General features: G+C 43.2%; 2 protein-coding genes across 3 annotated transcripts in view; one reads left to right on the forward strand and one right to left on the reverse strand.

Moving 5' to 3' along the window:
* LOC122547957 (scavenger receptor cysteine-rich domain-containing protein DMBT1-like) overlaps positions 1-5,512 on the reverse strand; it is a 260,153-nt gene extending 254,641 nt beyond the window's left edge. The window contains exon 1 of the mRNA XM_087979832.1: positions 5,490-5,512. The gene's annotated coding sequence lies outside the window, so the exon portion shown is untranslated. The remainder of the gene's footprint in view (positions 1-5,489) is intronic.
* Positions 5,513-5,542: 30 nt separating this feature from the next.
* The window catches only part of gtf2e2 (general transcription factor IIE, polypeptide 2, beta), a 72,917-nt gene continuing 64,192 nt past the window's right edge, over positions 5,543-14,267 (forward strand). The window contains exon 1 of one of the 2 annotated variants that reach the window (XM_043674022.2): positions 5,543-5,696. The gene's annotated coding sequence lies outside the window, so the exon portion shown is untranslated. Of the gene's footprint in view, positions 5,697-7,077; positions 7,100-14,267 lie in introns of those variants that run through there. The other variant, XM_087980119.1, reaches the window with a different exon arrangement.

Raw genomic sequence — 14,267 nt, forward strand, 5'->3', positions numbered from 1 at the left:
ATTTGCAAATATATGAATTTGGCAATGAACCTGGTAGATACTTAGCATTCTCGCAAAGAATAAAAGGCCCCTCAAACTATCATGTCTATCAAGGAAAGTGTGGTTCCTCTGACTCATGATCACAAAAGGATTAATGCAATCTTTAGAAAATTTTATTCTGATTTATATAAATCACAGGACTGCAAAGATAGAGCTAGGAGGATGCAGTCATTTTTTAAAAATTTGACCTTTCTGGACCTAACCTCGGAACAGGTATCGGTCCTGAATGTTCCCCTAACAATCCAAGAAATACTTCACGCAATCAGACAACTTCAGAGCGGTAAGGCAGCTGGCCCAGATGGCTTTCAAGCTGAATTCTACAAAGAATTTACAGGAATATTGGCTGGTCCACTTATCGACATGTATAACTACTCATACAGTCAGGGCTATCTCCTGCCTTCGCTGAGAGAGGCGAATATCTCCCTTATTCTCAAAAAAGGAAAGGACCAAGAAGACTGCGCATCATACAGACAATATGTAAATGTAGATTTTAAAATCCTTTCTAAAACATTAGCATTGAGACTAGAAAGGGTATTGAGGAGAAAGTGAGGGCTGCAGATGCTGGAGATCAGAGATGAAAATGTGTTGCTGGAAAAGCACAGCAGGTCAGGCAGCATCCAAGGAACAGGAGAATCGACGTTTCGGGCATAAGCCTGAAGAAGGGCTTATGCCCGAAACGTCGATTCTCCTGTTCCTTGGATGCTGCCTGACCTGCTGCGATTTACTAGAAAGGGTATTGCCATATATCATAAAGGAGGATCAAATGGGATTTATTAAGGGCTGTAGATCATCCAATAATGTTAGAAAGGTTTTGAATGTGATTCAAGCCTGCCATCAGGGAAAGATGTAATAGTCTCATTAGATGCGGAGAAGGCATTCGACAGGGTTGAATGGTCATATCTGTTTTACACATTGGAAAGGTTTGGCATTGGAAAGGCGTTTGCCAAATGGATCTCAACACTGTATAATGATCCCAAAGCAGTTGTGATTACCAATGGACTAGGCTCGGATAGCTTCAGTGTGGACAGGGGCTGCCGTCAGGGATGTCCTCTCTCACCATTGCTATTTACGCTAATATTCGAGCCACTAGCAGAAGCTATACGGGCTGACCCTAATATAACGGCCCCGAGGATTGGTACAGGTAAACATAAAATTACCATTTATGCAGATGATGATCTCCTATTACTCAGTAATCCCCTGATGTCCGTGCCTCGCTTAATTCAAGTTATTAATACATTTAGTGTATTTTCAGGCTATAAAATTATTTTTTTTAAATCGGAGGCTATGCCAATGGGTGGCCTCACTAGTACATCCAACCTATCGGACTGATCCCACTTTCCCTTTCGGTGGTCCCTGGAGGATATCTTATATTTAAGCATTTTTATCACCCCAGTATTTGGTCAGTTATACAAGGCTAACTTTGTGCATTTACTGGAAAGGATAAGGCAGGACCTCCAGCGATGGGGAGACCTTCCAATTTCCTGGCTGGGTAAAATAGCACTAATTAAAATGAATGTCCTGCCCTGTCTCCTGTACCCTATGAGAATGCTTCTGGTGATGCTGACGAGGCTGGCACTACGCAAATTGTATGGCTGGCTGAGTTCCTTCATCTGGAATCATAGACGGCCTCTCATTAAGCTGAGGAAGCTACAGCTTCCACAGGCAAGGGGAGGACTGGATTTTCCAGATTTTAGGAAATATCAGTTAAGTTCCCTACTAAGTTACATAGCCGATTGGGTCTTGTGTGACCCGCAATCAATCTGGCTGGACATCGAGGCTTCTCAAGTAAAATGCCCACTTACCAACCTCTTATTTTCAGACAAGAGGAAAATCATCATGGATCAATGTAAAAACCCTATAATACTAAATACAATTAAAGCTTGGAATATAATGTGGCAAAATGAGGGCAATTCACATAAAACATCCCCCTATACTCCAATAGTGGGGGCATGAGGGTTTCAACCGGGGCTTACAGATGCCTCATTCAGACTCTGGATATCCAGGGGTATCTCCTGTTCAGGGGATCTGCTTAAGGAAGGGGACCTGTTGTCTTTTGAACAGCTGAATCAAAAATGTGGATTACCTAAGGGCGAGCTCTTTCGATACTTCCAAATTCGAGATTATATACAGAAGAAGACTACGCTATTGGATAGTCTTTATAAATCGTAGAGTGTTATGGCCAATGGGGGTACCTTCGGTCAGCACTCTTTATAATTTATTACATGATGAAGTATCGGAAGTTATGGACAATCTGCTTAAAATATGGGATCAGGATTTGGTGCTGGAAATCTCCACAGAAATGTGGAATGACATTTGGCAAAATGCCAGTAAAATCTCCATCTGCAACAGAACCCAGGCTATTCAGTTGAAGATACTTCACAGGGCCCATGTAGCACCAGACCGATTGGCAAAATTTAAGGTAGGAGCATCTCCAGTTTGTCCCAAATATAAAATAGAGATGGGCACTCTTGTACACTGCTTATGGACTTATCATAAGATCCGTAGACATTGGACTAAAGTAGTAAATGCCCTGACAGAAACCTTGGGAATGGAAATTAGAGTGGATCCAGTATCTCTCCTTTTGGGCTTTTCGAGCTTACCCTCCCTGGATGTGCACGGGAAGAGATTATTTTCCATTCTCTCTTTCTGTGCAAGGAAAAATATTTTGGTAAACTGGGTGGCTGAGGGCCCTCCTGGACTTTCAAACTGGCACAGAATGATTATGGAATATATTCCCCTTGACTTCCTTACAAACATGGTGCACCAAAAAACCGAATTATTCTATAAAAGATGGCAGCCCTTCTTGAATTACACAGACACAGATATTTCGGCCATTCTATCAAGAACTTTTATCTAATTGAGACAACGACCCTGGCTGATCCGGGGCCCCTTGGGAGAGGAATCCCGCACGAATACGGGTTTTGTTACGATTTGATGTTAACACATTCCAAGCATTACTTTACTACGTAACTTCTGTGTTACCCGTTGTTTTTTTCTTTTCTTGAGTAATGTAAGAGATTTAACCATACGCTCTGGTTAGTTGTAGGTTAGATTAGTAGTTAGTTGAGTTTTGTCTTTTTTTTATTTTCAGTATCTCTCTTGTTTGATAAATTTTGGCTATTGTTTATTTAAGATCTAATTGTATATCAATGTTTATACTTGGGTTTTGTTTTTATTTGTAAACTTGTTAAAACATGTTAAATTTTTAATAAAAATATCTATTAAAAAAAGGTGAAAGATTGTCAGGGATAGGTGGGAATGTGGAATAATCAACCATGATCTTACTAAATGGTGGAGTAGCTTTAGGTCCCAAGTAGTCCACAGGTCCTAATTTTTATGCTTGATGTTCATACAACTCAAGACTCCTCTTCTGAGTCCCATAAAGTAGAATCATCATTGACCTCATCTTCTGAAGAACTGAGAAATTATCTGTCCTATCCCCCTGGCCTGTCTGCAGCTCACCATGTACAAATCATAACTCAAGAATGTCATCTAGAGTGCGTAGTGTGTCATGATCTGAGCTGGTGATCCATGAATGTGATCAAAGGATGAGGCTTCCTTCTCAGAGGTCTGTTGCTGCTTTTGCTTTTCTCATGAGACAGTTGCAGTGGTTAGATAGTAGTTTCAATGGTATCTAAAAGCCAAAAATCGGAAGGAAGGACTAAGGTGACGAATGAGGTGGAAAGAAGGCATTCGTAGTATGCTCGATGTCAGGATGTGGTTGCGACAGGATTCAAAAATTACAAAGAAGAACTTATCATCATCCTGAACATTCTTGGTGCTGCTCAATGCAACAATATGCCATAGCCAATCCCAAATGCTGAGTAAACAGTACTCCAGTGGGATAATGTGATGCAGGTGAGCCTGTCTCCTTCCAGTTCTGCTCTGCTTCCCTGCAGTCATGAGCTGGCCACTTTGACCTGATTGCCATATAAACATAGCAAATTTATAGCACCAAAGACGACCGTTGTGTCTGTGCTTGCCACAAGAAACCATCAAGCCTAATTTCTATTGTAGCCCTTCATCGGAAATCCAATTACTAAAAACTTCATTTCAACTCTTTTCTTCTGGTGGAAAGCCCTTTTTGATTTTAAATGCCTTGAGTAACTTTCTCCTTAACCCTTTCTACTAAAACCAATTAAAATTTCTCTAAACTTTCCATCAAACTGACGTCCCTAATTCCTGGTATATTTATAGTGAATATCTTCGTATCCTCTCCAAGGCCTGGACCAAGTGTTATTGCTTACAAGTAAACATTACACTCCACCTAATAACGAGGGATTTATAACCGTTTAGCATACCTTTCTTGTTTTTGTACTCTGTGCCTTGATTTATAAAAACTCTTATTTGTTTTCACCAGCCTTATCAGCTTCTCCGACCACCAAAGTTTGTCTGTATTAACGGGAATGGATTTCTCTGTTCCCTTTAACAAGTACAACTTTGTGAAATGATTTTTTTGGAAATATAAACTCAGTGTTAAAATTCATCTGCAAGGTATCCATCCAGTTAATTGATCTAAGATTTCCTCACCTCAACTGGTTACATTTGAGGTTTCTTATAATCTACAAGCATCAACATTATTTACTGTATACTCAAGTCCAGGTTACTAATGATATTAAAAATGGCAATAAAAACCTTGGGGGTCATCATTATCCTTCAGTATGAAAATATGACAAAGGCCACCACACTGGTTTTGTGCTGAAACTTTGTTCTGGGAATGAGGACTCAGATATCAGCAGTTTCTGGGTTTCAACATTGCAAAAGAGTTAATATGACATGTACACCCCAAATTTCTGTTTGAAAGACAATTAATGAACAACTGGTAGCTGGATAGAATATGATTCCTCAAACAGTGAAAAATGTAGATCAAGGAAAGCGAAGGTACCTAAGAGATAGAGATTCTCTAGCACCTCAGCATTTTAAAAAACTTACAACTTAAAAATGTCTCCAGTGCTAAATAGTCATTTCATGGACAGCAATCTCCTATAAGGTAGGCTGCAGGCAAGTGGAAAGAAAACCTGGGATGTTCTAATACTGAAATGGAGCACTGCCTACCTGAGGTGGGTTTAATAAGCTTCCCCTTGTCTGACTTCAGAAGGAAAATTCCAGTCGTCGTGGAAGTGAGGTATTTTGCCTGACATCCTGAAAAGGGAAGGACTGCCTTTTTTTAAAAAAAAAAGGAAAAAGAAATCTTAAACCCTCTTTCAACAGCCTGCAAAACCCAGTAGATCCTATAACAAAAACAGAAGTGACTGGAGAAGTTCAGTAGGTCTGGTAGTATGTGTGGAGTTAAGTGACCCTTCCCATTTTACAATCTATCATCACCCTCTGCTTTCGGCCTTGGTGTTAATTTTCATATTCGCGCTGACACCGCTCCTTCAACCTCATCAGCTTCGAGGTGAATTTATGTTGGGATCCGAAGCCCCTCGCTTTGACCGTTTGCAACGTACGTTGATGTTTGGAAGGGCGGGTATCCCCCGGCACCTGGGAGCAGCTGCTTCGAGACTCTTCCACGCAGTGACCGCCGGAGGGGGAGGGGCTTATCACCAGGCGTGAGCAATCACGTGCGGACGGCGGTTGGGTCGATGCGATCGGTGATCACAGGGTTGCCCGGAGACGGAGTCCTACATTGTCGGTGGCACTGGGTCGATGTGCAGGTACGTTTTATGAGTTTACAGCCGGTTTATCCAGGAGCCGGTGGTCGCTCTGCTCCTGTTGTTTGGGGAGTATAATGAGACTCGAGTACCGCTGGCCCTTTCTATTCAAGGCATCATAGGCCCGGGGAAACTCCTAAAACTTATCACCTAGTCACACCACAGAAGGCAGGAACCATTAGGTTAGGTTCAGGGGGAGTAGAGAAGTCGGTGGGGTGGCGTAACTTTGAAAAAGGCCCTTGTGAAGGACCTAACAGGAAATTGCTGAAATACAGAATGTGTGGAGTTGAACTCTGGCGGTTTTGTTTTCCTCCAGAATGACTACAGAGAGGGAGAAAGGTGAAACAAGGTGGGCGACCTGTTTGCACACCTTGTGTAAATGATGACACTGGGGCTGAATCTTGCGTTGTTTTGGCCCGAGTTTCCTTTTTTGGAGGTTTCGTAGTCGCGAGGCCTAGCGAGACGTCTCGCTGATTCTGACCAAACTCTGTTCATTAACTCTGTCCCTTGTTTCCCCCGCGGGGATCCCCCTCGTCCCCGACTCCCCCGGGGATCCCTCTCGTCCCCGACCCCCCCCCCCCCCCGGGGGATCCCTCTCGTCCCCCCCACCCCCCCGGGGATCCCTCTCGTCCGATTCCGGTCACGGTTACCACCTGCCGGCTGTCAGCGGATGTCACGGAACTCTCAGCATTCCATGTGCACCACCAACTTTAAAACCCAAATGTGCACCTAAACAAGCCCTCGGTGTCGAGGTGACCTGCACTATTGCTGAAATTTGCCCTGGGACGTGGCAGATAGGGGGAAATTCGTATTCCACCTTGAGGTCCTACTGGATTTCCACTTTGCCAAACCCCCACCCTGACCACAACACCTGACTGTGCCATGGTTTCTAAGGTTAACACCTAGGTTAAAGCTGTCTAAGCTGACTGTAAGAAGATAAAAATCCTTTGTCACTCTGCTAGAGTAAGTTCTTCTGACTAATACTGTCTTCGCTACCGAGCCCACTTCACACAAACCCTATGCTCTAATAATTTCACTATTGCTAACAACATCTACCCCAACAACCAACACTACACGCCCTGTATAGTTTTGTGCTACCTACACACCTACTTAGCACATGTCCCCACTTGTAGCAACTGTAATAGCTGTGTCACCCACTGTTATCTTCCATAATACTTGCCTTTTCTCTCAATCCATCAGAAAAACAGTCCTCAGAAGGGCAGGAAGACTCTAGATGAGTGGTGGATTTCCTGACATTTGGCTCCTCATCCTTTTTTTGAGAAGAGCAACCTGACTCTACTGCCCAGATTAAGTTCTGGACTGGTGAAGATGAGACTCACTGAAATCCTGTAGATGCTTTTGCCCAAAACGTCGATTTTTCTGCTCCTCGGATGCTGCCTGATCTGGTGTGCTAATCTTGACTCTGATCTCCAGCATCTGCAGCCCTCACTTTAGCCTAGTTGATTTTAACCTTACTGTGAATCCTCTTGCAAGGATGCCTACCTTGAAAAACTTCTCCTCTCCCTACAAGGATTTCAGAGAGTCTCACTTTCGTCCCCACCTCCATCCACCTATTGTACTCTTAGCTACCTTCTCCCCAGCCCCACCCCCTCCCATTTATCTCTCCACTCCGGAGGCTCCCTGCCTCATTCCTGATGAAGGGCCTTTGCCTGCAGTGTCGATTTTCCTGCTCCTCGGATGCTGCCTGACCTGCTGTGCTTTTCCAGCACCACTCTAATCTTGACTCTGATCTCCGGCATCTGCAGTCCTCACTTTTGCCTGAGTATTGATGCAGTTGTTCAGAGCAAGTGGTGAACTGAATCAGACAGGTGCTTGCTCTGGTTTCCTTGTCAAGTTTTCCAGATATCAAACTGATTTGGCAACTTTGGGAAGATGAGAGGCTGAAATTGGGTTGTTAACCAGATGTTTAACAAGCTATAGGAAGAATGTTATTAAATTGGAAAAGATGCAAAAAAGATTTACAAGGATGTTTCTGAGACTGGAAGGTTTGAGTTTTAGGGAGAGGCTGTATCGGCTGGAATTTTGTTTTTCCCCTGGAGTGTAGGAGGCTGAGATATGACCTTTATAGAGGTTTATAAAATTATGGGGGACATAGATAAGGTGAATAGCCAAGGTCTTTTTCTCAGGGTAGTGGAGCCTAACATTAGAGGGCATAGGTTTAAGATGAGAGGGGTAAGATTTTGGAAGGACCCAAGGGGCAACTTTTTCACACAGGGTGGTGCATATGTGGAATGAGTTGCCAGAGAAAGTGGTAGAAGCAGGTGACAATTACATCATTTATAATACATTTGGACATGTACACGGATAGGAAAGGTTTAGAGGGATTTGGGCCAAATGCAGGCAAGTGGGACTAGTTCAGTTTAGGAAACTAGGTCAATGTGGACGAGTTGGGCTGAAGGACCTGTTTCCTTTTTTTGTTGTTTGTGTGTGTGTACAGGTATGAGACAGTGAAAGACAACAGGTGATTAAATCTTTATTCAATTTCCACCACCAGGAAGAAAGGAAACACCCATTTTGGAAGAACAAATAAGAATGCGGAATACAGGGTTAATGGTAGGGTTCTAAGTCAGGTGGAGGAACAGAGGGATCTTGGGGTCTATGTACATAGATCTTTGAAGGTTGCCACTCAGGTGGATAGAGTTTGTAAGAAGGCCTATGGAGTATTATCGTTCATTAGCAAAGGGATTGAATTCAAGAGTCGTGAAGTGATGTTGCAGCTGTACAGGACTTTGGTTAGGCCACAGTTGGAGTACTGTGTGCAGTTCTGGTCGCCTCACTTTAGGAAAGATGTGGAAGCTTTGGAGAGGGTGCAGAGAAGATTTACCAGGATGTTGCCTGGAATGGAGAGGAAGTCGTACGAGGATAGGTTGAGAGTTCTTGGCCTTTCCTCGTTGGAACGGCGAAGGATGAGGGGTGATTTGATAGAGGTTTATAAGATGATCAGAGGAATAGATAGAGTAGACAGTCAGAAACTTTTTCCCCGGGTACAACGGAGTGTTACAAGGGGACATAAATTTAAGGTGAAGGGTGGAAGGGATAGGGGAGATGTCAGGGGTGGGTTCTTTACCCAGAGAGTGGTGGGGGCATGGAATGCGCTGCCCGTGGGAGTGGTAGAGTCGGAATCATTGGCGACCTTTAAGCGGCATTTGGATAGGTACATGGATGGGTACTTAATCTAGGTTAGAAGTTCGGCACAACATCGTGGGCCGAAGGGCCTGTTCTGTGCTGTATTGTTCTATGTTCTAAGGGGCCAGGGACAAGTAATGCCCTTCTCTGAGGGCAATGCTGCATGATCAAACAGTGAAGGGGAGGGCAGGGATTAAATCAAAATAGTACACTCCACTCCCTGTGGTGCCCACCTTTCCCTGAAAGTCTCGAGGGTGTTTGTGAGGACTTGTTTCTCTGCTGTGTGCATCTGACTCTGACTGTAAGCAATAATTACTACTAATTGGCACCTCACCACAGCCGTGAAAGAATCTTGCCATGCCAGTTATGAAGAGTATAAGAGATGCTGAGAGTTGTTCCCAAGAATGAACCTCACCACTTGTTGCCCAATTGTGTCACACGTCTTATAGTAGTCCATGTTGCTCAGGCCCCTACAAATTTCCACACATTGTTTCTGATTATATAATCACATATAACTATGCAGACAGTTATTAATGGTTATGAGGTAATTGGAATCACAGAGACCTGACTGCAAAATAACTTTGAGTTGGAGAAGTTGCTTTACAAGGGAGTAGGGATTCAAAGGTACAAGTAAAAATAATTTGAGTGGATCTAAAAGCATCAGAAATATTATATACAGAAGACCAAAGCCTATTGTTCTTCTTAAAAACTTGGGGTGTTTAAGAAAAACAATAAAATTAGTATATGTTTATTCCCCCCCCCCCTTAATTGCCCTGAGAAGTTGCTGGTGAGTTAAAATATTGTCACACACAAAAATTATTTGTGAATGACTATCTTGTTCTTTTATTCACTTCACATGTAGCTAATCCAGCAATGCAATATTAGATTGCTGGTATAGGCTAGGAAGAGATAATGATTTGTGGTAATATCACTGAGTTACAGGAAGTCTGCTTCTGACATTGTCCCTTTTTTAGTCACATGATTTTGCTTGTTGCTGAGCTATTAGGATAAGAAATTTCATTAAATGCTGCCAGATTCATTCTTTATATTGTTTACTGCAGTACCCCACCTGACCAAATGGGCACCATTTGAAGTAAACTCCCTTTCTGACTTGAAGCTGATCCCCGCCTTCCAGACTTGTGGTCTCTCCCAGTGCCAGATCACTGCCCAAGGGCCTCACCAGGAAAGCCTCATGTATCAAACCCCAGATTGTCCATTAGAGGTAGTTCCTGACCCCATCCACGCCACATTCAGTATCTGACAGCAACACCATCACCATCCATAAGGTTGTCCCAGCCATGATAGAGCAACACCACCTGGCCTGCAAAGTGAAAGCCCCTGCCAAGTCCCATGGCATATACCCCTCCCAAGACTTTGGGACACTAGCCCAATGCATGCTTAATTTCCTACATGGCCCAAACACCAGCAACTAACAAGCTAAGCAGTCCAAACTCAGTAGCATTAGCCACTGATGATCTCAGTAACATCCTTCCCTTTTTGCCCTCAGGTGATGGCCTAGTCTGAACTCAACAATCCCATAACTTAAACAGGGCACTGGCTATTACCGAGCTTGGCAGTAGCTATCAGGTTTGTGGGGCACTGGCCTAGTCCTGCTCAGCAGTTCACCACCCATACACCCAGTCTGTGGGGCCACCAGCCACTGCTGGAGTTAAATAGGTCTTTCTCAGAAGCCTCTTCCCTCATTTTCCTGGTCAGCAGAATGCTGGGCACAACTGAGATTGGTAGCCACTCTATATTTTCCTATATTAAATTTTATCTCCCAGTCTACTCATTTCATCTGCTTATGCTCTTTTGAAGTCTATCATTTTTCTCGCTATATTTCCATATTTTGTGTTCTTCACAAATTTTTTAAAATTATGCTTTGTACCCCCAAATTGAGTTCATTAAAATACATCAGGCAAAGGAGCTGTCGGGGTATTGATCCCCGGGGATCAACACCGTATACTTTTGAGGAGAAAGTGAGGTCTGCAGATGCTGGAGATCAGAGCTGGAAATGTGTTGCTGGAAAAGCGCAGCAGGTCAGGCAGCATCCAGGGCTGGAACTTTCCCCATTCCTGAAGAAGGGCTTATGCCCGAAACGTCGATTCTCCTGTTCCCTGGATGCTGCCTGACCTGCTGCGCTTTTCCAGCAACACATTTCCAGCACCGTATACTTTTCCCTAGTCTGGTATTACCTTTCTGTCTGTTTCCTGTCATTTAGCCATATATTTTTAACCATACTGATACTATCCCTTCTATTCAATTGGCTCCAGTATTACTGATAAACGTATTGTATGGTATTTTATCAGACTACCTTCCTCAGTATTCTGTAACCTTATCAGAAATGATCTTTTAAATTTGTTGAAGGCAAATCCGATTTTCCTTTAACAAATCAGTACTAACTTTCCTTAATTAATCCACATCTGTGTAATCATCTGACAATTTTATCCCAGATTATCATTTGTAAAGCTTTCTTATTACCAAGGTTAAAATGACCGGCCTTTGGTTGCTGGGTTTATCCTTTTCACCTTTTTTTTTTGAACAGGGATGTAATGTTTGCACTTTTGCAATATTCAGGCACTAGCCCTCTATTTAGAGAGAATTTGAAAGTTATAATGCTTCACCCTTGGTGCCTTAAGAATTTTGGATTGTGTTGTATCTGGCCCTCATTTTAACAGCTTTATGTACAGACAGCTTTTCTAGCATCTCAACAATTTTTGACTTTTACTCAACTGTCTTGTCTTCCATGTGACTTTGCACTCGTCTTTAACAAGGATGATGATATTGTCAAGTACTCCTTTTGTACTGCAGTCATGCCAACTGCCTTTGGTTCCTCCATATGGATGTCTTTTTTTGGATCCTAATCAGTACCAGTCTCCCATTGCTGTCTTTTTACTCTTTGTGCGCACAGAAACTGGATTTCCTTTAACTTAACCAATAATTTCTCAATGTCTCTGCCTTTATTTCCTTTGCTGCCTGCCTGCACTTTCTGTATTCATTCTTCTTCTCATTTGTTTTTATCAACTTATCTACATTTGCCTTTTTTGTTTTCTTCTTCTTCTTACTTTCAATTTCTTTTAACATTCAGCGACCTGGATTTGACTACCCTATTTTTCCTCCTAATGTCTTGATTGTACCCAAAGAATTATCTCTTTTAAGGGCAGCTTGAAGTTTTAATTTCAGTTTTGCTTAGTCAATTTTTTTAATGCAGGGTACATCTGTTCTCAAGCCACAAACATTAACAATTAAACATCTCCAATTAACAGTTTTTACTCTTCTCTAATGAAATATTGAACTATGCTCACTGTTCCTTGAATATATTTTAAAATTAACCTATACAGATGCACCTCTGAAGCAGATGTGACTGAAACCACGAAACCATAGGTAGGAACACCAGCACTGCATTTCAAGAGCTTTCATTATTCCTGAGTGTTCATCAACTGAACTTAACCCAAGTCATTCCCCAGATCTATTAATTCCTCATTTCCTCATTGGACTAGCAAACTATTGATCTAGAAAGTTCATCTGAACTTTTCCCCCTCTCTGCCCTTTGCACTGTTACTATCCCAGTTCATATTAGGATAATTAAAATCCCACATTATCATCACTGTTGTGGTTCTGTTCGCCGAGCTGGAAGTTTTTGTTGCAAACGTTTCGTCCCCTGGCTAGGCGACATCATCAGTGCTTGGCAGCCTCCTGCGAAGCGCTTCTTTGATGTTTCCTCCGGTGTTTATAGTGGTCTGTCCCTGCCGCTTCCGGTTGTCAGTTTCAGCTGTCTGCTGTAGTGGTTGGTATATTGGGTCCAGGTCGATGTGTTTGTTGATGGAGTTTGTGGATGAATGCCATGCCTCTAGGAATTCCCTGGCTGTTCTTTGTCTGGCTTGCCCTATGATAGTAGTGTTGTCCCAGTCGAATTCATGTTGCTTGTTGTCTGCGTGTGTGGCTACTAAGGATAGCTGGTCGTGTCGTTTCGTGGCTAGTTGATGTTCATGTATGCGGATTGTTAGCTGTCTTCCTGTTTGTCCTATATAGTGTTTAGTGCAGTCCTTGCATGGTATTTTGTACACTACGTTCGTCTTGCTCATGTTGGGTATCGGGTCCTTCGTTCTGGTGAGTTGTCTGAGCGTGGCTGTTGGTTTGTGTGCCATTATGAGTCCTAGGGGTCGCAGTAGTCTGGCAGTCAGTTCCGAGATGCTCCTGATGTATGGTAGTGTGGCTAGTCCTTTTGGTTGTGGTATGTCCTCGTTCTGTGGTCTTTCTCTTAGGCATCTGCTGATGAAGTTGCGCGGGTATCCTTTTTTGGCAAATACCTTGTATAGGTGTTCCTCTTCTTCTTTTTGCAGTCCTGGTGTACTGCAGTGTGTTGTGGCCCTTTTGAATAGTGTCCTGATGCAGCTTCGTTTGTGTGTGTTGGAGTGGTTACTTTCATAGTTTAGGACTTGGTCTGTGTGTGTGGCTTTCCTGTATACTCTTGTAGTGAATTCTCCAAGTCCAGACCAAGTCCTAAACTATGAAAATAACCACCCCAACACACAAACGAAGCTGCATCAGGACACTATTCAAAAGGGCCACAACACACTGCAGTACACCAGGACTGCAAAAAGAAGAAGAGGAACACCTGTACAAGGTATTCGCCAAAAACGGATACCCGCGCAACTTCATCAGCAGATGCCTAAGAGAAAGACCACAGAACGAGGACATACCACAACCAAAAGGACTAGCCACACTACCATACATCAGGAGCATCTCAGAACTGACTGCCAGACTACTGCGACCCCTAGGACTCATAATGGCACACAAACCAACAGCCACGCTCAGACAACAACTCACCAGAACGAAGGACCCGATACCCAACATGAGCAAGACGAATGTAGTGTACAAAATACCATGCAAGGACTGCCCTAAACACTATATAGGACAAACAGAAGACAAAACAGCTAACAATCCGCATACATGAATATTAACTAGCCACGAAACGATACGACCAGCTATCCTTAGTAGCCACACACGCAGACAACAAGCAACATGAATTCGACTGGGACAACACTACTATCATAGGGCAAGCCAGACAAAGAACAGCCAGGGAATTCCTAGAGGCATGGCATTCATCCACAAACTCCATCAACAAACACATCGACCTGGACCCAATATACCAACCACTACAGCAGACAGCTGAAACTGACAACCGGAAGCGGCAGGGACAGACCACTATAAACACCGGAGGAAACATCAAAGAAGCGCTTCGCAGGAGGCTGCCAAGCACTGATGATGTCGCCTAGCCAGGGGACGAAACGTTTGCAACAAAAACTTCCAGCTCGGCGAACAGAACCACAACAACAAGCACCCGAGCTACAAATCTTCTCACAAACTTTGAATTATCATCACTGTTTAGTTTTCACATTTCAGTATTTACTTTCAAATTTGCTC

Source organism: Chiloscyllium plagiosum, unplaced genomic scaffold (assembly GCF_037043375.1).
Source record: "Chiloscyllium plagiosum isolate Xiang-an unplaced genomic scaffold, Cpla_swu_hap1 HiC_scaffold_36, whole genome shotgun sequence".
Lineage (NCBI taxonomy): Eukaryota > Metazoa > Chordata > Chondrichthyes > Orectolobiformes > Hemiscylliidae > Chiloscyllium > Chiloscyllium plagiosum.